The sequence below is a fragment of the Myotis yumanensis genome, unplaced genomic scaffold (genome assembly GCF_028538775.1).
Source record: "Myotis yumanensis isolate MYYU_CA2020_CCGP unplaced genomic scaffold, mMyoYum1.0.hap1 SCAF_20, whole genome shotgun sequence".
In the NCBI taxonomy this organism is placed as follows: Eukaryota; Metazoa; Chordata; class Mammalia; order Chiroptera; family Vespertilionidae; genus Myotis; species Myotis yumanensis.
In genome coordinates this window covers 9,113,312-9,135,878 of record NW_027223771.1, presented here as the reverse complement: position 1 = coordinate 9,135,878, position 22,567 = coordinate 9,113,312, and the positions used below count along the sequence as shown (strand labels likewise).

The window sequence follows — 22,567 nt, the reverse complement described above, 5'->3', positions numbered from 1 at the left end:
AAGGCACTCTGCGGGCATCGGTACAACTGCACGCTCGTTTGCTCACCAGAGATGTTTCCTGGGGCTGAGGACAGAGCCAGGTGGGCTTGACGGCTGCACTGTTCCGACTCTGGAAGGAGCCTGACAGACAGAGCCCAGGAGAGCTCTGGGCCAAATGAAGGCCATTGTTTTCGGAACATGACCTGGAAAAAGAGGAGGGACAGGGCTTCTAAAGGACCCATCTTGTTCCTATCAGACCTCAATTCTAAGGGAACTTGTTCGTTTATGCGCCAATGGCCACTTCCAAAACCAGGAAAGGAGAGAATGAATGAAACAACATGACCAAACAAACAAATAAGAGGAATCACATAAAAAATGCACCATGGAAATGCGGGCATTTATGATTCCACACCACCAACAAAGAAGAACCAGCAACAGGATTCTCACCACACACACACCCTTAGGGTTTGCAAGAAAGCTGAAGAGGAGCCATACTGCTCATGCCTGGGCGTGGTCCCCTTGGACACAGGAATCTGGCGCGATTCCTACACGGACCATGACATTGAGCATCCATTCAGGTGACGGTAGAGGAGGTCAGGCGCTCAAGCCATGCACATGGCACATGACCCTGTCACGGGACCCCACGAAAGAGCACTGAGCCCCCCTTCAGTCCCATTCCTTTCAGAGAGGAGGGACATCTTTGGCTTTGCGTCGGCCCGTTCCCAAGGACTTAGAGTCACCAATTATAGAGCACCAGGGTCTCCCTTGCCCAAAGAGAGCCTCCAGCTTGTTTTCATGCACACGTGCTCTCTGTCCAACACAAAAGTCAGCCACTCACCTGAGACGTGAAGGCCACGACCACCATCTGGAGAGATGGTCGCACTGCAAGACACAACCAGAGGAGAAACGTTCTGTTTTAAGAGTTGGCCTCTGGTACCGCCATCTTGGAGGTCCTACTGGGCACCAAAAACACCGCTGAACGCGGAGAAGGCTACGATCACGTGGAAGCGATCGGGGAGAGGCACGGGGCATCCTCTCAGGAATCTGCCTGCCTCCAGCTCCCCATCCCAACGCTGGGGAGAATCCTAAGACTCCCCAGCACGGTGCCACCAATCTGTCACCCACAGTGGGCCTCAGCGTAATCCTATTGAGCAGGATCTTTATGTCATCACCTCTCTTCAAGGCCCAGACCGCGTAGACATCATTGACCCAGAGACAGCACTTCGCGCACAGAGGAACCAGGGCACGCTCATATGCTCACCAGAGATGTTTCCTGGAACTAAGGACAGAGCAAGGTGGGCTGGAGAGCTGCACTCTGCTTCCCACTCTGGCAGGAGCCTGACAGACACAGGAAGCTCTGGGCCCATGGAAACCCTTTTTTTCCGAACATGACCTGGACAAAGAGGAGTGGGACGGCCGCTAAAGGACCTCTCTCTTCCCTCTGGGAACTGAACCTACAGCACGATGGCAATTGATGTGCAAATGATCACGCCCAAAACCAACACATGAACGAGGAAAGGAATACATTCTAAAAGCAGGAAATGCACCAATGGAAAGCAAGGCACTACCGATTCCACGCGGACACAAACCACCGGCCATAGGATTCTCTCTATTCACACACGCAGCGTTTGCCAAGGAAGCTGAGCAGAAACCCGACTGCTCACTCCTGGGCATGGTCCTCTTGGACACAACCGCCTCGTGATATGCGAACACTGACCATGACGTTGAGCATTCATTCAGGAGAGGGTAGAGGAGGTTAGGCGCTCAAGCCATGCACATGTCACATGACAATGGCTACAACATCGTCCTCCCTAACCCCGGGCCCACAAAAGAAAAGGAGCACTGAGACCACTTTCAGAACGATAACTTGCAGAGAGGAGGGACAACTTTGGCTCTGGGTCGGCCCATTCCCAAGGGCTTAGAGTCACCAAGAATGGAGCACCAGGGTCTCTCTTGCCCAAAGAGAGCCTCCTGCTGACCCTCATGCACACGAGCTCTCTGTGCAACACAAAAGTCAGCCACTCACCTGAAACGTGAAGGCCACGACCACCATCTGGAGAGATGGTCGCACTGCAAGACACAACCAGAGGAGAGGTCTGTTTTAAGAGCTGGCCTCTGGCGTGGCTCTCAGTGCAGACCTACTGTGCACCAAACACAACCGTGAACATGGAGGAGGCCATGTTCACGTAGCGGTGATCGGGGGGAGGCACGTGGCATCCTCTCAAGGATCTGCCCGCCTCGAGAACCCAATCCCATCGCTGGGGAGAAACCTAAGACTCCCCAACACGGTGCCACCAAACTGGCACCTTACTGGGCCTCAGCGTAATCCTATTGAGCATGATTTTTAAGTCATCACCTCACTTCAAGATTAAGGGTTGTCATCATTGACCCAACGAAGGCACTCTGCGGGCATCGGTACAACTGCACGCTCGTTTGCTCACCAGAGATGTTTCCTGGGGCTGAGGACAGAGCCAGGTGGGCTTGACGGCTGCACTGTTCCGACTCTGGAAGGAGCCTGACAGACAGAGCCCAGGAGAGCTCTAGGCCAAATGAAGGCCATTGTTTTCGGAACATGACCTGGAAAAAGAGGAGTGACAGGGCTTCTAAAGGACCCATCTTGTTCCTATCAGACCTCAGTTCTAAGGGAACTTGTGGGTTTATGCGCCAATGGCCACTTCCAAAACCAGGAAAGGAGAGAATGAATGAAACAACATGACCAAACAAACAAATAATAGGAATCACATAAAAAATGCACCATGGAAATGGGGGCATTATGATTCCAACCACCAACAAAGAAGAACCAGCAACAGGATTCTCACCACACACACACCCTTAGGGTTTGCAAGAAAGCTGAAGAGGAGCCATACTGCTCATGCCTGGGCGTGGTCCCCTTGGACACAGGAATCTGGCGCGATTCCTACACGGACCATGACATTGAGCATCCATTCAGGTGAAGGTAGAGGAGGTCAGGCGCTCAAGCCATGCACATGGCACATGACCCTGTCACGGGACCCCACGAAAGAGCACTGAGCCCCCCTTCAGTCCCATTCCTTTCAGAGAGGAGGGACATCTTTGGCTTTGGGTCGGCCCGTTCCCAAGGACTTAGAGTCACCAATTATAGAGCACCAGGGTCTCCCTTGCCCAAAGAGAGCCTCCAGCTTGTTTTCATGCACACGTGCTCTCTGTCCAACACAAAAGTCAGCCACTCACCTGAGACGTGAAGGCCACGACCACCATCTGGAGAGATGGTCGCACTGCAAGACACAACCAGAGGAGAAACGTTCTGTTTTAGGAGTTGGCCTCTGGTACCGCCATCTTGGAGGTCCTACTGGGCACCAAAAACACCGCTGAACGCGGAGAAGGCTACGATCACGTGGAAGCGATCGGGGAGAGGCACGGGGCATCCTCTCAGGAATCTGCCTGCCTCCAGCTCCCCATCCCAACGCTGGGGAGAATCCTAAGACTCCCCAGCACGGTGCCACCAATCTGTCACCCACAGTGGGCCTCAGCGTAATCCTATTGAGCAGGATCTTTATGTCATCACCTCTCTTCAAGGCCCAGACCGCGTAGACATCATTGACCCAGAGACAGCACTTCGCGCACAGAGGAACCAGGGCACGCTCATATGCTCACCAGAGATGTTTCCTGGAACTAAGGACAGAGCAAGGTGGGCTGGAGAGCTGCACTCTGCTTCCCACTCTGGCAGGAGCCTGACAGACACAGGAAGCTCTGGGCCCATGGAAACCCTTTTTTTCCGAACATGACCTGGACAAAGAGGAGTGGGACGGCCGCTAAAGGACCTCTCTCTTCCCTCTGGGAACTGAACCTACAGCACGATGGCAATTGATGTGCAAATGATCACGCCCAAAACCAACACATGAACGAGGAAAGGAATACATTCTAAAAGCAGGAAATGCACCAATGGAAAGCAAGGCACTACCGATTCCACGCGGACACAAACCACCGGCCATAGGATTCTCTCTATTCACACACGCAGCGTTTGCCAAGGAAGCTGAGCAGAAACCCGACTGCTCACTCCTGGGCATGGTCCTCTTGGACACAACCGCCTCGTGATATGCGAACACTGACCATGACGTTGAGCATTCATTCAGGAGAGGGTAGAGGAGGTTAGGCGCTCAAGCCATGCACATGTCACATGACAATGGCTACAACATCGTCCTCCCTAACCCCGGGCCCACAAAAGAAAAGGAGCACTGAGACCACTTTCAGAACGATAACTTGCAGAGAGGAGGGACAACTTTGGCTGTGGGTCGGCCCATTCCCAAGGGCTTAGAGTCACCAAGAATAGAGCACCACGGTCTCTCTTGCCCAAAGAGAGCCTCCTGCTGACCCTCATGCACACGAGCTCTCTGTGCAACACAAAAGTCAGCCACTCACCTGAAACGTGAAGGCCACGACCACCATCTGGAGAGATGGTCGCACTGCAAGACACAACCAGAGGAGAGGTCTGTTTTAAGAGCTGGCCTCTGGCGTGGCTCTCAGTGCAGACCTACTGTGCACCAAACACAACCGTGAACATGGAGGAGGCCATGTTCACGTAGCGGTGATCGGGGGGAGGCACGTGGCATCCTCTCAAGGATCTGCCCGCCTCGAGAACCCAATCCCATCGCTGGGGAGAAACCTAAGACTCCCCAACACGGTGCCACCAAACTGGCACCTTACTGGGCCTCAGCGTAATCCTATTGAGCATGATTTTTAAGTCATCACCTCACTTCAAGATTAAGGGTTGTCATCATTGACCCAACGAAGGCACTCTGCGGGCAACGAAGGCCCACAACTGCACGCTCGTTTGCTCACCAGAGATGTTTCCTGGGGCTGAGGACAGAGCCAGGTGGGCTTGACGGCTGCACTGTTCCGACTCTGGAAGGAGCCTGACAGACAGAGCCCAGGAGAGCTCTGGGCCAAATGAAGGCCATTGTTTTCGGAACATGACCTGGAAAAAGAGGAGGGACAGGGCTTCTAAAGGACCCATCTTGTTCCTATCAGACCTCAATTCTAAGGGAACTTGTTCGTTTATGCGCCAATGGCCACTTCCAAAACCAGGAAAGGAGAGAATGAATGAAACAACATGACCAAACAAACAAATAAGAGGAATCACATAAAAAATGCACCATGGAAATGCGGGCATTTATGATTCCACACCACCAACAAAGAAGAACCAGCAACAGGATTCTCACCACACACACACCCTTAGGGTTTGCAAGAAAGCTGAAGAGGAGCCATACTGCTCATGCCTGGGCGTGGTCCCCTTGGACACAGGAATCTGGCGCGATTCCTACACGGACCATGACATTGAGCATCCATTCAGGTGACGGTAGAGGAGGTCAGGCGCTCAAGCCATGCACATGGCACATGACCCTGTCACGGGACCCCACGAAAGAGCACTGAGCCCCCCTTCAGTCCCATTCCTTTCAGAGAGGAGGGACATCTTTGGCTTTGCGTCGGCCCGTTCCCAAGGACTTAGAGTCACCAATTATAGAGCACCAGGGTCTCCCTTGCCCAAAGAGAGCCTCCAGCTTGTTTTCATGCACACGTGCTCTCTGTCCAACACAAAAGTCAGCCACTCACCTGAGACGTGAAGGCCACGACCACCATCTGGAGAGATGGTCGCACTGCAAGACACAACCAGAGGAGAAACGTTCTGTTTTAAGAGTTGGCCTCTGGTACCGCCATCTTGGAGGTCCTACTGGGCACCAAAAACACCGCTGAACGCGGAGAAGGCTACGATCACGTGGAAGCGATCGGGGAGAGGCACGGGGCATCCTCTCAGGAATCTGCCTGCCTCCAGCTCCCCATCCCAACGCTGGGGAGAATCCTAAGACTCCCCAGCACGGTGCCACCAATCTGTCACCCACAGTGGGCCTCAGCGTAATCCTATTGAGCAGGATCTTTATGTCATCACCTCTCTTCAAGGCCCAGACCGCGTAGACATCATTGACCCAGAGACAGCACTTCGCGCACAGAGGAACCAGGGCACGCTCATATGCTCACCAGAGATGTTTCCTGGAACTAAGGACAGAGCAAGGTGGGCTGGAGAGCTGCACTCTGCTTCCCACTCTGGCAGGAGCCTGACAGACACAGGAAGCTCTGGGCCCATGGAAACCCTTTTTTTCCGAACATGACCTGGACAAAGAGGAGTGGGACGGCCGCTAAAGGACCTCTCTCTTCCCTCTGGGAACTGAACCTACAGCACGATGGCAATTGATGTGCAAATGATCACGCCCAAAACCAACACATGAACGAGGAAAGGAATACATTCTAAAAGCAGGAAATGCACCAATGGAAAGCAAGGCACTACCGATTCCACGCGGACACAAACCACCGGCCATAGGATTCTCTCTATTCACACACGCAGCGTTTGCCAAGGAAGCTGAGCAGAAACCCGACTGCTCACTCCTGGGCATGGTCCTCTTGGACACAACCGCCTCGTGATATGCGAACACTGACCATGACGTTGAGCATTCATTCAGGAGAGGGTAGAGGAGGTTAGGCGCTCAAGCCATGCACATGTCACATGACAATGGCTACAACATCGTCCTCCCTAACCCCGGGCCCACAAAAGAAAAGGAGCACTGAGACCACTTTCAGAACGATAACTTGCAGAGAGGAGGGACAACTTTGGCTCTGGGTCGGCCCATTCCCAAGGGCTTAGAGTCACCAAGAATGGAGCACCAGGGTCTCTCTTGCCCAAAGAGAGCCTCCTGCTGACCCTCATGCACACGAGCTCTCTGTGCAACACAAAAGTCAGCCACTCACCTGAAACGTGAAGGCCACGACCACCATCTGGAGAGATGGTCGCACTGCAAGACACAACCAGAGGAGAGGTCTGTTTTAAGAGCTGGCCTCTGGCGTGGCTCTCAGTGCAGACCTACTGTGCACCAAACACAACCGTGAACATGGAGGAGGCCATGTTCACGTAGCGGTGATCGGGGGGAGGCACGTGGCATCCTCTCAAGGATCTGCCCGCCTCGAGAACCCAATCCCATCGCTGGGGAGAAACCTAAGACTCCCCAACACGGTGCCACCAAACTGGCACCTTACTGGGCCTCAGCGTAATCCTATTGAGCATGATTTTTAAGTCATCACCTCACTTCAAGATTAAGGGTTGTCATCATTGACCCAACGAAGGCACTCTGCGGGCATCGGTACAACTGCACGCTCGTTTGCTCACCAGAGATGTTTCCTGGGGCTGAGGACAGAGCCAGGTGGGCTTGACGGCTGCACTGTTCCGACTCTGGAAGGAGCCTGACAGACAGAGCCCAGGAGAGCTCTAGGCCAAATGAAGGCCATTGTTTTCGGAACATGACCTGGAAAAAGAGGAGTGACAGGGCTTCTAAAGGACCCATCTTGTTCCTATCAGACCTCAGTTCTAAGGGAACTTGTGGGTTTATGCGCCAATGGCCACTTCCAAAACCAGGAAAGGAGAGAATGAATGAAACAACATGACCAAACAAACAAATAATAGGAATCACATAAAAAATGCACCATGGAAATGGGGGCATTATGATTCCAACCACCAACAAAGAAGAACCAGCAACAGGATTCTCACCACACACACACCCTTAGGGTTTGCAAGAAAGCTGAAGAGGAGCCATACTGCTCATGCCTGGGCGTGGTCCCCTTGGACACAGGAATCTGGCGCGATTCCTACACGGACCATGACATTGAGCATCCATTCAGGTGAAGGTAGAGGAGGTCAGGCGCTCAAGCCATGCACATGGCACATGACCCTGTCACGGGACCCCACGAAAGAGCACTGAGCCCCCCTTCAGTCCCATTCCTTTCAGAGAGGAGGGACATCTTTGGCTTTGGGTCGGCCCGTTCCCAAGGACTTAGAGTCACCAATTATAGAGCACCAGGGTCTCCCTTGCCCAAAGAGAGCCTCCAGCTTGTTTTCATGCACACGTGCTCTCTGTCCAACACAAAAGTCAGCCACTCACCTGAGACGTGAAGGCCACGACCACCATCTGGAGAGATGGTCGCACTGCAAGACACAACCAGAGGAGAAACGTTCTGTTTTAGGAGTTGGCCTCTGGTACCGCCATCTTGGAGGTCCTACTGGGCACCAAAAACACCGCTGAACGCGGAGAAGGCTACGATCACGTGGAAGCGATCGGGGAGAGGCACGGGGCATCCTCTCAGGAATCTGCCTGCCTCCAGCTCCCCATCCCAACGCTGGGGAGAATCCTAAGACTCCCCAGCACGGTGCCACCAATCTGTCACCCACAGTGGGCCTCAGCGTAATCCTATTGAGCAGGATCTTTATGTCATCACCTCTCTTCAAGGCCCAGACCGCGTAGACATCATTGACCCAGAGACAGCACTTCGCGCACAGAGGAACCAGGGCACGCTCATATGCTCACCAGAGATGTTTCCTGGAACTAAGGACAGAGCAAGGTGGGCTGGAGAGCTGCACTCTGCTTCCCACTCTGGCAGGAGCCTGACAGACACAGGAAGCTCTGGGCCCATGGAAACCCTTTTTTTCCGAACATGACCTGGACAAAGAGGAGTGGGACGGCCGCTAAAGGACCTCTCTCTTCCCTCTGGGAACTGAACCTACAGCACGATGGCAATTGATGTGCAAATGATCACGCCCAAAACCAACACATGAACGAGGAAAGGAATACATTCTAAAAGCAGGAAATGCACCAATGGAAAGCAAGGCACTACCGATTCCACGCGGACACAAACCACCGGCCATAGGATTCTCTCTATTCACACACGCAGCGTTTGCCAAGGAAGCTGAGCAGAAACCCGACTGCTCACTCCTGGGCATGGTCCTCTTGGACAAAACCGCCTCGTGATATGCGAACACTGACCATGACGTTGAGCATTCATTCAGGAGAGGGTAGAGGAGGTTAGGCGCTCAAGCCATGCACATGTCACATGACAATGGCTACAACATCGTCCTCCCTAACCCCGGGCCCACAAAAGAAAAGGAGCACTGAGACCACTTTCAGAACGATAACTTGCAGAGAGGAGGGACAACTTTGGCTGTGGGTCGGCCCATTCCCAAGGGCTTAGAGTCACCAAGAATAGAGCACCAGGGTCTCTCTTGCCCAAAGAGAGCCTCCTGCTGACCCTCATGCACACGAGCTCTCTGTGCAACACAAAAGTCAGCCACTCACCTGAAACGTGAAGGCCACGACCACCATCTGGAGAGATGGTCGCACTGCAAGACACAACCAGAGGAGAGGTCTGTTTTAAGAGCTGGCCTCTGGCGTGGCTCTCAGTGCAGACCTACTGTGCACCAAACACAACCGTGAACATGGAGGAGGCCATGTTCACGTAGCGGTGATCGGGGGGAGGCACGTGGCATCCTCTCAAGGATCTGCCCGCCTCGAGAACCCAATCCCATCGCTGGGGAGAAACCTAAGACTCCCCAACACGGTGCCACCAAACTGGCACCTTACTGGGCCTCAGCGTAATCCTATTGAGCATGATTTTTAAGTCATCACCTCACTTCAAGATTAAGGGTTGTCATCATTGACCCAACGAAGGCACTCTGCGGGCATCGGTACAACTGCACGCTCGTTTGCTCACCAGAGATGTTTCCTGGGGCTGAGGACAGAGCCAGGTGGGCTTGACGGCTGCACTGTTCCGACTCTGGAAGGAGCCTGACAGACAGAGCCCAGGAGAGCTCTGGGCCAAATGAAGGCCATTGTTTTCGGAACATGACCTGGAAAAAGAGGAGGGACAGGGCTTCTAAAGGACCCATCTTGTTCCTATCAGACCTCAATTCTAAGGGAACTTGTTCGTTTATGCGCCAATGGCCACTTCCAAAACCAGGAAAGGAGAGAATGAATGAAACAACATGACCAAACAAACAAATAAGAGGAATCACATAAAAAATGCACCATGGAAATGCGGGCATTTATGATTCCACACCACCAACAAAGAAGAACCAGCAACAGGATTCTCACCACACACACACCCTTAGGGTTTGCAAGAAAGCTGAAGAGGAGCCATACTGCTCATGCCTGGGCGTGGTCCCCTTGGACACAGGAATCTGGCGCGATTCCTACACGGACCATGACATTGAGCATCCATTCAGGTGACGGTAGAGGAGGTCAGGCGCTCAAGCCATGCACATGGCACATGACCCTGTCACGGGACCCCACGAAAGAGCACTGAGCCCCCCTTCAGTCCCATTCCTTTCAGAGAGGAGGGACATCTTTGGCTTTGCGTCGGCCCGTTCCCAAGGACTTAGAGTCACCAATTATAGAGCACCAGGGTCTCCCTTGCCCAAAGAGAGCCTCCAGCTTGTTTTCATGCACACGTGCTCTCTGTCCAACACAAAAGTCAGCCACTCACCTGAGACGTGAAGGCCACGACCACCATCTGGAGAGATGGTCGCACTGCAAGACACAACCAGAGGAGAAACGTTCTGTTTTAAGAGTTGGCCTCTGGTACCGCCATCTTGGAGGTCCTACTGGGCACCAAAAACACCGCTGAACGCGGAGAAGGCTACGATCACGTGGAAGCGATCGGGGAGAGGCACGGGGCATCCTCTCAGGAATCTGCCTGCCTCCAGCTCCCCATCCCAACGCTGGGGAGAATCCTAAGACTCCCCAGCACGGTGCCACCAATCTGTCACCCACAGTGGGCCTCAGCGTAATCCTATTGAGCAGGATCTTTATGTCATCACCTCTCTTCAAGGCCCAGACCGCGTAGACATCATTGACCCAGAGACAGCACTTCGCGCACAGAGGAACCAGGGCACGCTCATATGCTCACCAGAGATGTTTCCTGGAACTAAGGACAGAGCAAGGTGGGCTGGAGAGCTGCACTCTGCTTCCCACTCTGGCAGGAGCCTGACAGACACAGGAAGCTCTGGGCCCATGGAAACCCTTTTTTTCCGAACATGACCTGGACAAAGAGGAGTGGGACGGCCGCTAAAGGACCTCTCTCTTCCCTCTGGGAACTGAACCTACAGCACGATGGCAATTGATGTGCAAATGATCACGCCCAAAACCAACACATGAACGAGGAAAGGAATACATTCTAAAAGCAGGAAATGCACCAATGGAAAGCAAGGCACTACCGATTCCACGCGGACACAAACCACCGGCCATAGGATTCTCTCTATTCACACACGCAGCGTTTGCCAAGGAAGCTGAGCAGAAACCCGACTGCTCACTCCTGGGCATGGTCCTCTTGGACACAACCGCCTCGTGATATGCGAACACTGACCATGACGTTGAGCATTCATTCAGGAGAGGGTAGAGGAGGTTAGGCGCTCAAGCCATGCACATGTCACATGACAATGGCTACAACATCGTCCTCCCTAACCCCGGGCCCACAAAAGAAAAGGAGCACTGAGACCACTTTCAGAACGATAACTTGCAGAGAGGAGGGACAACTTTGGCTCTGGGTCGGCCCATTCCCAAGGGCTTAGAGTCACCAAGAATGGAGCACCAGGGTCTCTCTTGCCCAAAGAGAGCCTCCTGCTGACCCTCATGCACACGAGCTCTCTGTGCAACACAAAAGTCAGCCACTCACCTGAAACGTGAAGGCCACGACCACCATCTGGAGAGATGGTCGCACTGCAAGACACAACCAGAGGAGAGGTCTGTTTTAAGAGCTGGCCTCTGGCGTGGCTCTCAGTGCAGACCTACTGTGCACCAAACACAACCGTGAACATGGAGGAGGCCATGTTCACGTAGCGGTGATCGGGGGGAGGCACGTGGCATCCTCTCAAGGATCTGCCCGCCTCGAGAACCCAATCCCATCGCTGGGGAGAAACCTAAGACTCCCCAACACGGTGCCACCAAACTGGCACCTTACTGGGCCTCAGCGTAATCCTATTGAGCATGATTTTTAAGTCATCACCTCACTTCAAGATTAAGGGTTGTCATCATTGACCCAACGAAGGCACTCTGCGGGCATCGGTACAACTGCACGCTCGTTTGCTCACCAGAGATGTTTCCTGGGGCTGAGGACAGAGCCAGGTGGGCTTGACGGCTGCACTGTTCCGACTCTGGAAGGAGCCTGACAGACAGAGCCCAGGAGAGCTCTAGGCCAAATGAAGGCCATTGTTTTCGGAACATGACCTGGAAAAAGAGGAGTGACAGGGCTTCTAAAGGACCCATCTTGTTCCTATCAGACCTCAGTTCTAAGGGAACTTGTGGGTTTATGCGCCAATGGCCACTTCCAAAACCAGGAAAGGAGAGAATGAATGAAACAACATGACCAAACAAACAAATAATAGGAATCACATAAAAAATGCACCATGGAAATGGGGGCATTATGATTCCAACCACCAACAAAGAAGAACCAGCAACAGGATTCTCACCACACACACACCCTTAGGGTTTGCAAGAAAGCTGAAGAGGAGCCATACTGCTCATGCCTGGGCGTGGTCCCCTTGGACACAGGAATCTGGCGCGATTCCTACACGGACCATGACATTGAGCATCCATTCAGGTGAAGGTAGAGGAGGTCAGGCGCTCAAGCCATGCACATGGCACATGACCCTGTCACGGGACCCCACGAAAGAGCACTGAGCCCCCCTTCAGTCCCATTCCTTTCAGAGAGGAGGGACATCTTTGGCTTTGGGTCGGCCCGTTCCCAAGGACTTAGAGTCACCAATTATAGAGCACCAGGGTCTCCCTTGCCCAAAGAGAGCCTCCAGCTTGTTTTCATGCACACGTGCTCTCTGTCCAACACAAAAGTCAGCCACTCACCTGAGACGTGAAGGCCACGACCACCATCTGGAGAGATGGTCGCACTGCAAGACACAACCAGAGGAGAAACGTTCTGTTTTAGGAGTTGGCCTCTGGTACCGCCATCTTGGAGGTCCTACTGGGCACCAAAAACACCGCTGAACGCGGAGAAGGCTACGATCACGTGGAAGCGATCGGGGAGAGGCACGGGGCATCCTCTCAGGAATCTGCCTGCCTCCAGCTCCCCATCCCAACGCTGGGGAGAATCCTAAGACTCCCCAGCACGGTGCCACCAATCTGTCACCCACAGTGGGCCTCAGCGTAATCCTATTGAGCAGGATCTTTATGTCATCACCTCTCTTCAAGGCCCAGACCGCGTAGACATCATTGACCCAGAGACAGCACTTCGCGCACAGAGGAACCAGGGCACGCTCATATGCTCACCAGAGATGTTTCCTGGAACTAAGGACAGAGCAAGGTGGGCTGGAGAGCTGCACTCTGCTTCCCACTCTGGCAGGAGCCTGACAGACACAGGAAGCTCTGGGCCCATGGAAACCCTTTTTTTCCGAACATGACCTGGACAAAGAGGAGTGGGACGGCCGCTAAAGGACCTCTCTCTTCCCTCTGGGAACTGAACCTACAGCACGATGGCAATTGATGTGCAAATGATCACGCCCAAAACCAACACATGAACGAGGAAAGGAATACATTCTAAAAGCAGGAAATGCACCAATGGAAAGCAAGGCACTACCGATTCCACGCGGACACAAACCACCGGCCATAGGATTCTCTCTATTCACACACGCAGCGTTTGCCAAGGAAGCTGAGCAGAAACCCGACTGCTCACTCCTGGGCATGGTCCTCTTGGACAAAACCGCCTCGTGATATGCGAACACTGACCATGACGTTGAGCATTCATTCAGGAGAGGGTAGAGGAGGTTAGGCGCTCAAGCCATGCACATGTCACATGACAATGGCTACAACATCGTCCTCCCTAACCCCGGGCCCACAAAAGAAAAGGAGCACTGAGACCACTTTCAGAACGATAACTTGCAGAGAGGAGGGACAACTTTGGCTGTGGGTCGGCCCATTCCCAAGGGCTTAGAGTCACCAAGAATAGAGCACCAGGGTCTCTCTTGCCCAAAGAGAGCCTCCTGCTGACCCTCATGCACACGAGCTCTCTGTGCAACACAAAAGTCAGCCACTCACCTGAAACGTGAAGGCCACGACCACCATCTGGAGAGATGGTCGCACTGCAAGACACAACCAGAGGAGAGGTCTGTTTTAAGAGCTGGCCTCTGGCGTGGCTCTCAGTGCAGACCTACTGTGCACCAAACACAACCGTGAACATGGAGGAGGCCATGTTCACGTAGCGGTGATCGGGGGGAGGCACGTGGCATCCTCTCAAGGATCTGCCCGCCTCGAGAACCCAATCCCATCGCTGGGGAGAAACCTAAGACTCCCCAACACGGTGCCACCAAACTGGCACCTTACTGGGCCTCAGCGTAATCCTATTGAGCATGATTTTTAAGTCATCACCTCACTTCAAGATTAAGGGTTGTCATCATTGACCCAACGAAGGCACTCTGCGGGCATCGGTACAACTGCACGCTCGTTTGCTCACCAGAGATGTTTCCTGGGGCTGAGGACAGAGCCAGGTGGGCTTGACGGCTGCACTGTTCCGACTCTGGAAGGAGCCTGACAGACAGAGCCCAGGAGAGCTCTGGGCCAAATGAAGGCCATTGTTTTCGGAACATGACCTGGAAAAAGAGGAGGGACAGGGCTTCTAAAGGACCCATCTTGTTCCTATCAGACCTCAATTCTAAGGGAACTTGTTCGTTTATGCGCCAATGGCCACTTCCAAAACCAGGAAAGGAGAGAATGAATGAAACAACATGACCAAACAAACAAATAAGAGGAATCACATAAAAAATGCACCATGGAAATGCGGGCATTTATGATTCCACACCACCAACAAAGAAGAACCAGCAACAGGATTCTCACCACACACACACCCTTAGGGTTTGCAAGAAAGCTGAAGAGGAGCCATACTGCTCATGCCTGGGCGTGGTCCCCTTGGACACAGGAATCTGGCGCGATTCCTACACGGACCATGACATTGAGCATCCATTCAGGTGACGGTAGAGGAGGTCAGGCGCTCAAGCCATGCACATGGCACATGACCCTGTCACGGGACCCCACGAAAGAGCACTGAGCCCCCCTTCAGTCCCATTCCTTTCAGAGAGGAGGGACATCTTTGGCTTTGCGTCGGCCCGTTCCCAAGGACTTAGAGTCACCAATTATAGAGCACCAGGGTCTCCCTTGCCCAAAGAGAGCCTCCAGCTTATTTTCATGCACACGTGCTCTCTGTCCAACACAAAAGTCAGCCACTCACCTGAGACGTGAAGGCCACGACCACCATCTGGAGAGATGGTCGCACTGCAAGACACAACCAGAGGAGAAACGTTCTGTTTTAAGAGTTGGCCTCTGGTACCGCCATCTTGGAGGTCCTACTGGGCACCAAAAACACCGCTGAACGCGGAGAAGGCTACGATCACGTGGAAGCGATCGGGGAGAGGCACGGGGCATCCTCTCAGGAATCTGCCTGCCTCCAGCTCCCCATCCCAACGCTGGGGAGAATCCTAAGACTCCCCAGCACGGTGCCACCAATCTGTCACCCACAGTGGGCCTCAGCGTAATCCTATTGAGCAGGATCTTTATGTCATCACCTCTCTTCAAGGCCCAGACCGCGTAGACATCATTGACCCAGAGACAGCACTTCGCGCACAGAGGAACCAGGGCACGCTCATATGCTCACCAGAGATGTTTCCTGGAACTAAGGACAGAGCAAGGTGGGCTGGAGAGCTGCACTCTGCTTCCCACTCTGGCAGGAGCCTGACAGACACAGGAAGCTCTGGGCCCATGGAAACCCTTTTTTTCCGAACATGACCTGGACAAAGAGGAGTGGGACGGCCGCTAAAGGACCTCTCTCTTCCCTCTGGGAACTGAACCTACAGCACGATGGCAATTGATGTGCAAATGATCACGCCCAAAACCAACACATGAACGAGGAAAGGAATACATTCTAAAAGCAGGAAATGCACCAATGGAAAGCAAGGCACTACCGATTCCACGCGGACACAAACCACCGGCCATAGGATTCTCTCTATTCACACACGCAGCGTTTGCCAAGGAAGCTGAGCAGAAACCCGACTGCTCACTCCTGGGCATGGTCCTCTTGGACACAACCGCCTCGTGATATGCGAACACTGACCATGACGTTGAGCATTCATTCAGGAGAGGGTAGAGGAGGTTAGGCGCTCAAGCCATGCACATGTCACATGACAATGGCTACAACATCGTCCTCCCTAACCCCGGGCCCACAAAAGAAAAGGAGCACTGAGACCACTTTCAGAACGATAACTTGCAGAGAGGAGGGACAACTTTGGCTGTGGGTCGGCCCATTCCCAAGGGCTTAGAGTCACCAAGAATAGAGCACCAGGGTCTCTCTTGCCCAAAGAGAGCCTCCTGCTGACCCTCATGCACACGAGCTCTCTGTGCAACACAAAAGTCAGCCACTCACCTGAAACGTGAAGGCCACGACCACCATCTGGAGAGATGGTCGCACTGCAAGACACAACCAGAGGAGAGGTCTGTTTTAAGAGCTGGCCTCTGGCGTGGCTCTCAGTGCAGACCTACTGTGCACCAAACACAACCGTGAACATGGAGGAGGCCATGTTCACGTAGCGGTGATCGGGGGGAGGCACGTGGCATCCTCTCAAGGATCTGCCCGCCTCGAGAACCCAATCCCATCGCTGGGGAGAAACCTAAGACTCCCCAACACGGTGCCACCAAACTGGCACCTTACTGGGCCTCAGCGTAATCCTATTGAGCATGATTTTTAAGTCATCACCTCACTTCAAGATTAAGGGTTGTCATCATTGACCCAACGAAGGCACTCTGCGGGCATCGGTACAACTGCACGCTCGTTTGCTCACCAGAGATGTTTCCTGGGGCTGAGGACAGAGCCAGGTGGGCTTGACGGCTGCACTGTTCCGACTCTGGAAGGAGCCTGACAGACAGAGCCCAGGAGAGCTCTGGGCCAAATGAAGGCCATTGTTTTCGGAACATGACCTGGAAAAAGAGGAGGGACAGGGCTTCTAAAGGACCCATCTTGTTCCTATCAGACCTCAGTTCTAAGGGAACTTGTTCGTTTATGCGCCAATGGCCACTTCCAAAACCAGGAAAGGAGAGAATGAATGAAACAACATGACCAAACAAACAAATAAGAGGAATCACATAAAAAATGCACCATGGAAATGCGGGCATTTATGATTCCACACCACCAACAAAGAAGAACCAGCAACAGGATTCTCACCACACACACACCCTTAGGGTTTGCAAGAAAGCTGAAGAGGAGCCATACTGCTCATGCCTGGGCGTGGTCCCCTTGGACACAGGAATCTGGCGCGATTCCTACACGGACCATGACATTGAGCATCCATTCAGGTGACGGTAGAGGAGGTCAGGCGCTCAAGCCATGCACATGGCACATGACCCTGTCACGGGACCCCACGAAAGAGCACTGAGCCCCCCTTCAGTCCCATTCCTTTCAGAGAGGAGGGACATCTTTGGCTTTGGGTCGGCCCGTTCCCAAGGACTTAGAGTCACCAATTATAGAGCACCAGGGTCTCTCTTGCCCAAAGAGAGCCTCCAGCTTGTTTTCATGCACACGTGCTCTCTGTCCAACACAAAAGTCAGCCACTCACCTGAGACGTGAAGGCCACGACCACCATCTGGAGAGATGGTCGCACTGCAAGACACAACCAGAGGAGAAACGTTCTGTTTTAAGAGTTGGCCTCTGGTACCGCCATCTTGGAGGTCCTACTGGGCACCAAAAACACCGCTGAACTCGGAGAAGGCTACGATCACGTGGAAGCGATCGGGGAGAGGCACGGGGCATCCTCTCAGGAATCTGCCTGCCTCCAGCTCCCCATCCCAACGCTGGGGAGAATCCTAAGACTCCCCAGCACGGTGCCACCAATCTGTCACCCACAGTGGGCCTCAGCGTAATCCTATTGAGCAGGATCTTTATGTCATCACCTCTCTTCAAGGCCCAGACCGCGTAGACATCATTGACCCAGAGACAGCACTTCGCGCACAGAGGAACCAGGGCACGCTCATATGCTCACCAGAGATGTTTCCTGGAACTAAGGACAGAGCAAGGTGGGCTGGAGAGCTGCACTCTGCTTCCCACTCTGGCAGGAGCCTGACAGACACAGGAAGCTCTGGGCCCATGGAAACCCTTTTTTTCCGAACATGACCTGGACAAAGAGGAGTGGGACGGCCGCTAAAGGACCTCTCTCTTCCCTCTGGGAACTGAACCTACAGCACGATGGCAATTGATGTGCAAATGATCACGCCCAAAACCAACACATGAACGAGGAAAGGAATACATTCTAAAAGCAGGAAATGCACCAATGGAAAGCAAGGCACTACCGATTCCACGCGGACACAAACCACCGGCCATAGGATTCTCTCTATTCACACACGCAGCGTTTGCCAAGGAAGCTGAGCAGAAACCCGACTGCTCACTCCTGGGCATGGTCCTCTTGGACACAACCGCCTCGTGATATGCGAACACTGACCATGACGTTGAGCATTCATTCAGGAGAGGGTAGAGGAGGTTAGGCGCTCAAGCCATGCACATGTCACATGACAATGGCTACAACATCGTCCTCCCTAACCCCGGGCCCACAAAAGAAAAGGAGCACTGAGACCACTTTCAGAACGATAACTTGCAGAGAGGAGGGACAACTTTGGCTCTGGGTCGGCCCATTCCCAAGGGCTTAGAGTCACCAAGAATGGAGCACCAGGGTCTCTCTTGCCCAAAGAGAGCCTCCTGCTGACCCTCATGCACACGAGCTCTCTGTGCAACACAAAAGTCAGCCACTCACCTGAAACGTGAAGGCCACGACCACCATCTGGAGAGATGGTCGCACTGCAAGACACAACCAGAGGAGAGGTCTGTTTTAAGAGCTGGCCTCTGGCGTGGCTCTCAGTGCAGACCTACTGTGCACCAAACACAACCGTGAACATGGAGGAGGCCATGTTCACGTAGCGGTGATCGGGGGGAGGCACGTGGCATCCTCTCAAGGATCTGCCCGCCTCGAGAACCCAATCCCATCGCTGGGGAGAAACCTAAGACTCCCCAACACGGTGCCACCAAACTGGCACCTTACTGGGCCTCAGCGTAATCCTATTGAGCATGATTTTTAAGTCATCACCTCACTTCAAGATTAAGGGTTGTCATCATTGACCCAACGAAGGCACTCTGCGGGCATCGGTACAACTGCACGCTCGTTTGCTCACCAGAGATGTTTCCTGGGGCTGAGGACAGAGCCAGGTGGGCTTGACGGCTGCACTGTTCCGACTCTGGAAGGAGCCTGACAGACAGAGCCCAGGAGAGCTCTAGGCCAAATGAAGGCCATTGTTTTCGGAACATGACCTGGAAAAAGAGGAGTGACAGGGCTTCTAAAGGACCCATCTTGTTCCTATCAGACCTCAGTTCTAAGGGAACTTGTTCGTTTATGCGCCAATGGCCACTTCCAAAACCAGGAAAGGAGAGAATGAATGAAACAACATGACCAAACAAACAAATAATAGGAATCACATAAAAAATGCACCATGGAAATGGGGGCATTATGATTCCAACCACCAACAAAGAAGAACCAGCAACAGGATTCTCACCACACACACACCCTTAGGGTTTGCAAGAAAGCTGAAGAGGAGCCATACTGCTCATGCCTGGGCGTGGTCCCCTTGGACACAGGAATCTGGCGCGATTCCTACACGGACCATGACATTGAGCATCCATTCAGGTGAAGGTAGAGGAGGTCAGGCGCTCAAGCCATGCACATGGCACATGACCCTGTCACGGGACCCCACGAAAGAGCACTGAGCCCCCCTTCAGTCCCATTCCTTTCAGAGAGGAGGGACATCTTTGGCTTTGGGTCGGCCCGTTCCCAAGGACTTAGAGTCACCAATTATAGAGCACCAGGGTCTCCCTTGCCCAAAGAGAGCCTCCAGCTTGTTTTCATGCACACGTGCTCTCTGTCCAACACAAAAGTCAGCCACTCACCTGAGACGTGAAGGCCACGACCACCATCTGGAGAGATGGTCGCACTGCAAGACACAACCAGAGGAGAAACGTTCTGTTTTAGGAGTTGGCCTCTGGTACCGCCATCTTGGAGGTCCTACTGGGCACCAAAAACACCGCTGAACGCGGAGAAGGCTACGATCACGTGGAAGCGATCGGGGAGAGGCACGGGGCATCCTCTCAGGAATCTGCCTGCCTCCAGCTCCCCATCCCAACGCTGGGGAGAATCCTAAGACTCCCCAGCACGGTGCCACCAATCTGTCACCCACAGTGGGCCTCAGCGTAATCCTATTGAGCAGGATCTTTATGTCATCACCTCTCTTCAAGGCCCAGACCGCGTAGACATCATTGACCCAGAGACAGCACTTCGCGCACAGAGGAACCAGGGCACGCTCATATGCTCACCAGAGATGTTTCCTGGAACTAAGGACAGAGCAAGGTGGGCTGGAGAGCTGCACTCTGCTTCCCACTCTGGCAGGAGCCTGACAGACACAGGAAGCTCTGGGCCCATGGAAACCCTTTTTTTCCGAACATGACCTGGACAAAGAGGAGTGGGACGGCCGCTAAAGGACCTCTCTCTTCCCTCTGGGAACTGAACCTACAGCACGATGGCAATTGATGTGCAAATGATCACGCCCAAAACCAACACATGAACGAGGAAAGGAATACATTCTAAAAGCAGGAAATGCACCAATGGAAAGCAAGGCACTACCGATTCCACGCGGACACAAACCACCGGCCATAGGATTCTCTCTATTCACACACGCAGCGTTTGCCAAGGAAGCTGAGCAGAAACCCGACTGCTCACTCCTGGGCATGGTCCTCTTGGACACAACCGCCTCGTGATATGCGAACACTGACCATGACGTTGAGCATTCATTCAGGAGAGGGTAGAGGAGGTTAGGCGCTCAAGCCATGCACATGTCACATGACAATGGCTACAACATCGTCCTCCCTAACCCCGGGCCCACAAAAGAAAAGGAGCACTGAGACCACTTTCAGAACGATAACTTGCAGAGAGGAGGGACAACTTTGGCTCTGGGTCGGCCCATTCCCAAGGGCTTAGAGTCACCAAGAATGGAGCACCAGGGTCTCTCTTGCCCAAAGAGAGCCTCCTGCTGACCCTCATGCACACGAGCTCTCTGTGCAACACAAAAGTCAGCCACTCACCTGAAACGTGAAGGCCACGACCACCATCTGGAGAGATGGTCGCACTGCAAGACACAACCAGAGGAGAGGTCTGTTTTAAGAGCTGGCCTCTGGCGTGGCTCTCAGTGCAGACCTACTGTGCACCAAACACAACCGTGAACATGGAGGAGGCCATGTTCACGTAGCGGTGATCGGGGGGAGGCACGTGGCATCCTCTCAAGGATCTGCCCGCCTCGAGAACCCAATCCCATCGCTGGGGAGAAACCTAAGACTCCCCAACACGGTGCCACCAAACTGGCACCTTACTGGGCCTCAGCGTAATCCTATTGAGCATGATTTTTAAGTCATCACCTCACTTCAAGATTAAGGGTTGTCATCATTGACCCAACGAAGGCACTCTGCGGGCATCGGTACAACTGCACGCTCGTTTGCTCACCAGAGATGTTTCCTGGGGCTGAGGACAGAGCCAGGTGGGCTTGACGGCTGCACTGTTCCGACTCTGGAAGGAGCCTGACAGACAGAGCCCAGGAGAGCTCTAGGCCAAATGAAGGCCATTGTTTTCGGAACATGACCTGGAAAAAGAGGAGTGACAGGGCTTCTAAAGGACCCATCTTGTTCCTATCAGACCTCAGTTCTAAGGGAACTTGTGGGTTTATGCGCCAATGGCCACTTCCAAAACCAGGAAAGGAGAGAATGAATGAAACAACATGACCAAACAAACAAATAATAGGAATCACATAAAAAATGCACCATGGAAATGGGGGCATTATGATTCCAACCACCAACAAAGAAGAACCAGCAACAGGATTCTCACCACACACACACCCTTAGGGTTTGCAAGAAAGCTGAAGAGGAGCCATACTGCTCATGCCTGGGCGTGGTCCCCTTGGACACAGGAATCTGGCGCGATTCCTACACGGACCATGACATTGAGCATCCATTCAGGTGAAGGTAGAGGAGGTCAGGCGCTCAAGCCATGCACATGGCACATGACCCTGTCACGGGACCCCACGAAAGAGCACTGAGCCCCCCTTCAGTCCCATTCCTTTCAGAGAGGAGGGACATCTTTGGCTTTGGGTCGGCCCGTTCCCAAGGACTTAGAGTCACCAATTATAGAGCACCAGGGTCTCCCTTGCCCAAAGAGAGCCTCCAGCTTGTTTTCATGCACACGTGCTCTCTGTCCAACACAAAAGTCAGCCACTCACCTGAGACGTGAAGGCCACGACCACCATCTGGAGAGATGGTCGCACTGCAAGACACAACCAGAGGAGAAACGTTCTGTTTTAGGAGTTGGCCTCTGGTACCGCCATCTTGGAGGTCCTACTGGGCACCAAAAACACCGCTGAACGCGGAGAAGGCTACGATCACGTGGAAGCGATCGGGGAGAGGCACGGGGCATCCTCTCAGGAATCTGCCTGCCTCCAGCTCCCCATCCCAACGCTGGGGAGAATCCTAAGACTCCCCAGCACGGTGCCACCAATCTGTCACCCACAGTGGGCCTCAGCGTAATCCTATTGAGCAGGATCTTTATGTCATCACCTCTCTTCAAGGCCCAGACCGCGTAGACATCATTGACCCAGAGACAGCACTTCGC

The 22,567-nt window shown here is 53.4% G+C and overlaps 9 non-coding genes and 10 pseudogenes across 9 annotated transcripts; all 19 read right to left on the bottom strand.

Annotated features, from left to right (window-relative positions):
- Window positions 1-1,107: 1,107 nt before the first annotated feature.
- LOC138998664 (small nucleolar RNA SNORD115) lies at window positions 1,108-1,190 on the bottom strand (annotated as a pseudogene).
- Window positions 1,191-2,291: 1,101 nt separating this feature from the next.
- Window positions 2,292-2,370, bottom strand: LOC138998754 (small nucleolar RNA SNORD115). Its single transcript, XR_011469254.1, has one exon. It is a non-coding gene; the product is annotated as a small nucleolar RNA SNORD115 (small nucleolar RNA).
- A 1,109-nt stretch (window positions 2,371-3,479) lies between these two features.
- LOC138998663 (small nucleolar RNA SNORD115) lies at window positions 3,480-3,562 on the bottom strand (annotated as a pseudogene).
- Window positions 3,563-4,663: 1,101 nt separating this feature from the next.
- LOC138998753 (small nucleolar RNA SNORD115) lies at window positions 4,664-4,742 on the bottom strand. The gene has a single exon (XR_011469253.1). It is a non-coding gene; the product is annotated as a small nucleolar RNA SNORD115 (small nucleolar RNA).
- Window positions 4,743-5,858: 1,116 nt separating this feature from the next.
- On the bottom strand, window positions 5,859-5,941 carry LOC138998662 (small nucleolar RNA SNORD115; annotated as a pseudogene).
- Window positions 5,942-7,042: 1,101 nt separating this feature from the next.
- On the bottom strand, window positions 7,043-7,121 carry LOC138998751 (small nucleolar RNA SNORD115). Its single transcript, XR_011469252.1, has one exon. It is a non-coding gene; the product is annotated as a small nucleolar RNA SNORD115 (small nucleolar RNA).
- Window positions 7,122-8,230: 1,109 nt separating this feature from the next.
- On the bottom strand, window positions 8,231-8,313 carry LOC138998661 (small nucleolar RNA SNORD115; annotated as a pseudogene).
- A 1,101-nt stretch (window positions 8,314-9,414) lies between these two features.
- Window positions 9,415-9,493, bottom strand: LOC138998750 (small nucleolar RNA SNORD115). Its single transcript, XR_011469251.1, has one exon. It is a non-coding gene; the product is annotated as a small nucleolar RNA SNORD115 (small nucleolar RNA).
- A 1,111-nt stretch (window positions 9,494-10,604) lies between these two features.
- LOC138998660 (small nucleolar RNA SNORD115) lies at window positions 10,605-10,687 on the bottom strand (annotated as a pseudogene).
- A 1,101-nt stretch (window positions 10,688-11,788) lies between these two features.
- LOC138998749 (small nucleolar RNA SNORD115) lies at window positions 11,789-11,867 on the bottom strand. Its single transcript, XR_011469250.1, has one exon. It is a non-coding gene; the product is annotated as a small nucleolar RNA SNORD115 (small nucleolar RNA).
- A 1,109-nt stretch (window positions 11,868-12,976) lies between these two features.
- Window positions 12,977-13,059, bottom strand: LOC138998658 (small nucleolar RNA SNORD115; annotated as a pseudogene).
- A 1,101-nt stretch (window positions 13,060-14,160) lies between these two features.
- LOC138998748 (small nucleolar RNA SNORD115) lies at window positions 14,161-14,239 on the bottom strand. Its single transcript, XR_011469249.1, has one exon. It is a non-coding gene; the product is annotated as a small nucleolar RNA SNORD115 (small nucleolar RNA).
- Window positions 14,240-15,350: 1,111 nt separating this feature from the next.
- Window positions 15,351-15,433, bottom strand: LOC138998657 (small nucleolar RNA SNORD115; annotated as a pseudogene).
- Window positions 15,434-16,534: 1,101 nt separating this feature from the next.
- On the bottom strand, window positions 16,535-16,613 carry LOC138998747 (small nucleolar RNA SNORD115). The gene has a single exon (XR_011469248.1). It is a non-coding gene; the product is annotated as a small nucleolar RNA SNORD115 (small nucleolar RNA).
- A 1,111-nt stretch (window positions 16,614-17,724) lies between these two features.
- LOC138998656 (small nucleolar RNA SNORD115) lies at window positions 17,725-17,807 on the bottom strand (annotated as a pseudogene).
- A 1,101-nt stretch (window positions 17,808-18,908) lies between these two features.
- LOC138998746 (small nucleolar RNA SNORD115) lies at window positions 18,909-18,987 on the bottom strand. The gene has a single exon (XR_011469247.1). It is a non-coding gene; the product is annotated as a small nucleolar RNA SNORD115 (small nucleolar RNA).
- A 1,109-nt stretch (window positions 18,988-20,096) lies between these two features.
- On the bottom strand, window positions 20,097-20,179 carry LOC138998655 (small nucleolar RNA SNORD115; annotated as a pseudogene).
- A 1,101-nt stretch (window positions 20,180-21,280) lies between these two features.
- On the bottom strand, window positions 21,281-21,359 carry LOC138998745 (small nucleolar RNA SNORD115). Its single transcript, XR_011469246.1, has one exon. It is a non-coding gene; the product is annotated as a small nucleolar RNA SNORD115 (small nucleolar RNA).
- A 1,109-nt stretch (window positions 21,360-22,468) lies between these two features.
- Window positions 22,469-22,551, bottom strand: LOC138998654 (small nucleolar RNA SNORD115; annotated as a pseudogene).
- Window positions 22,552-22,567: the final 16 nt, after the last annotated feature.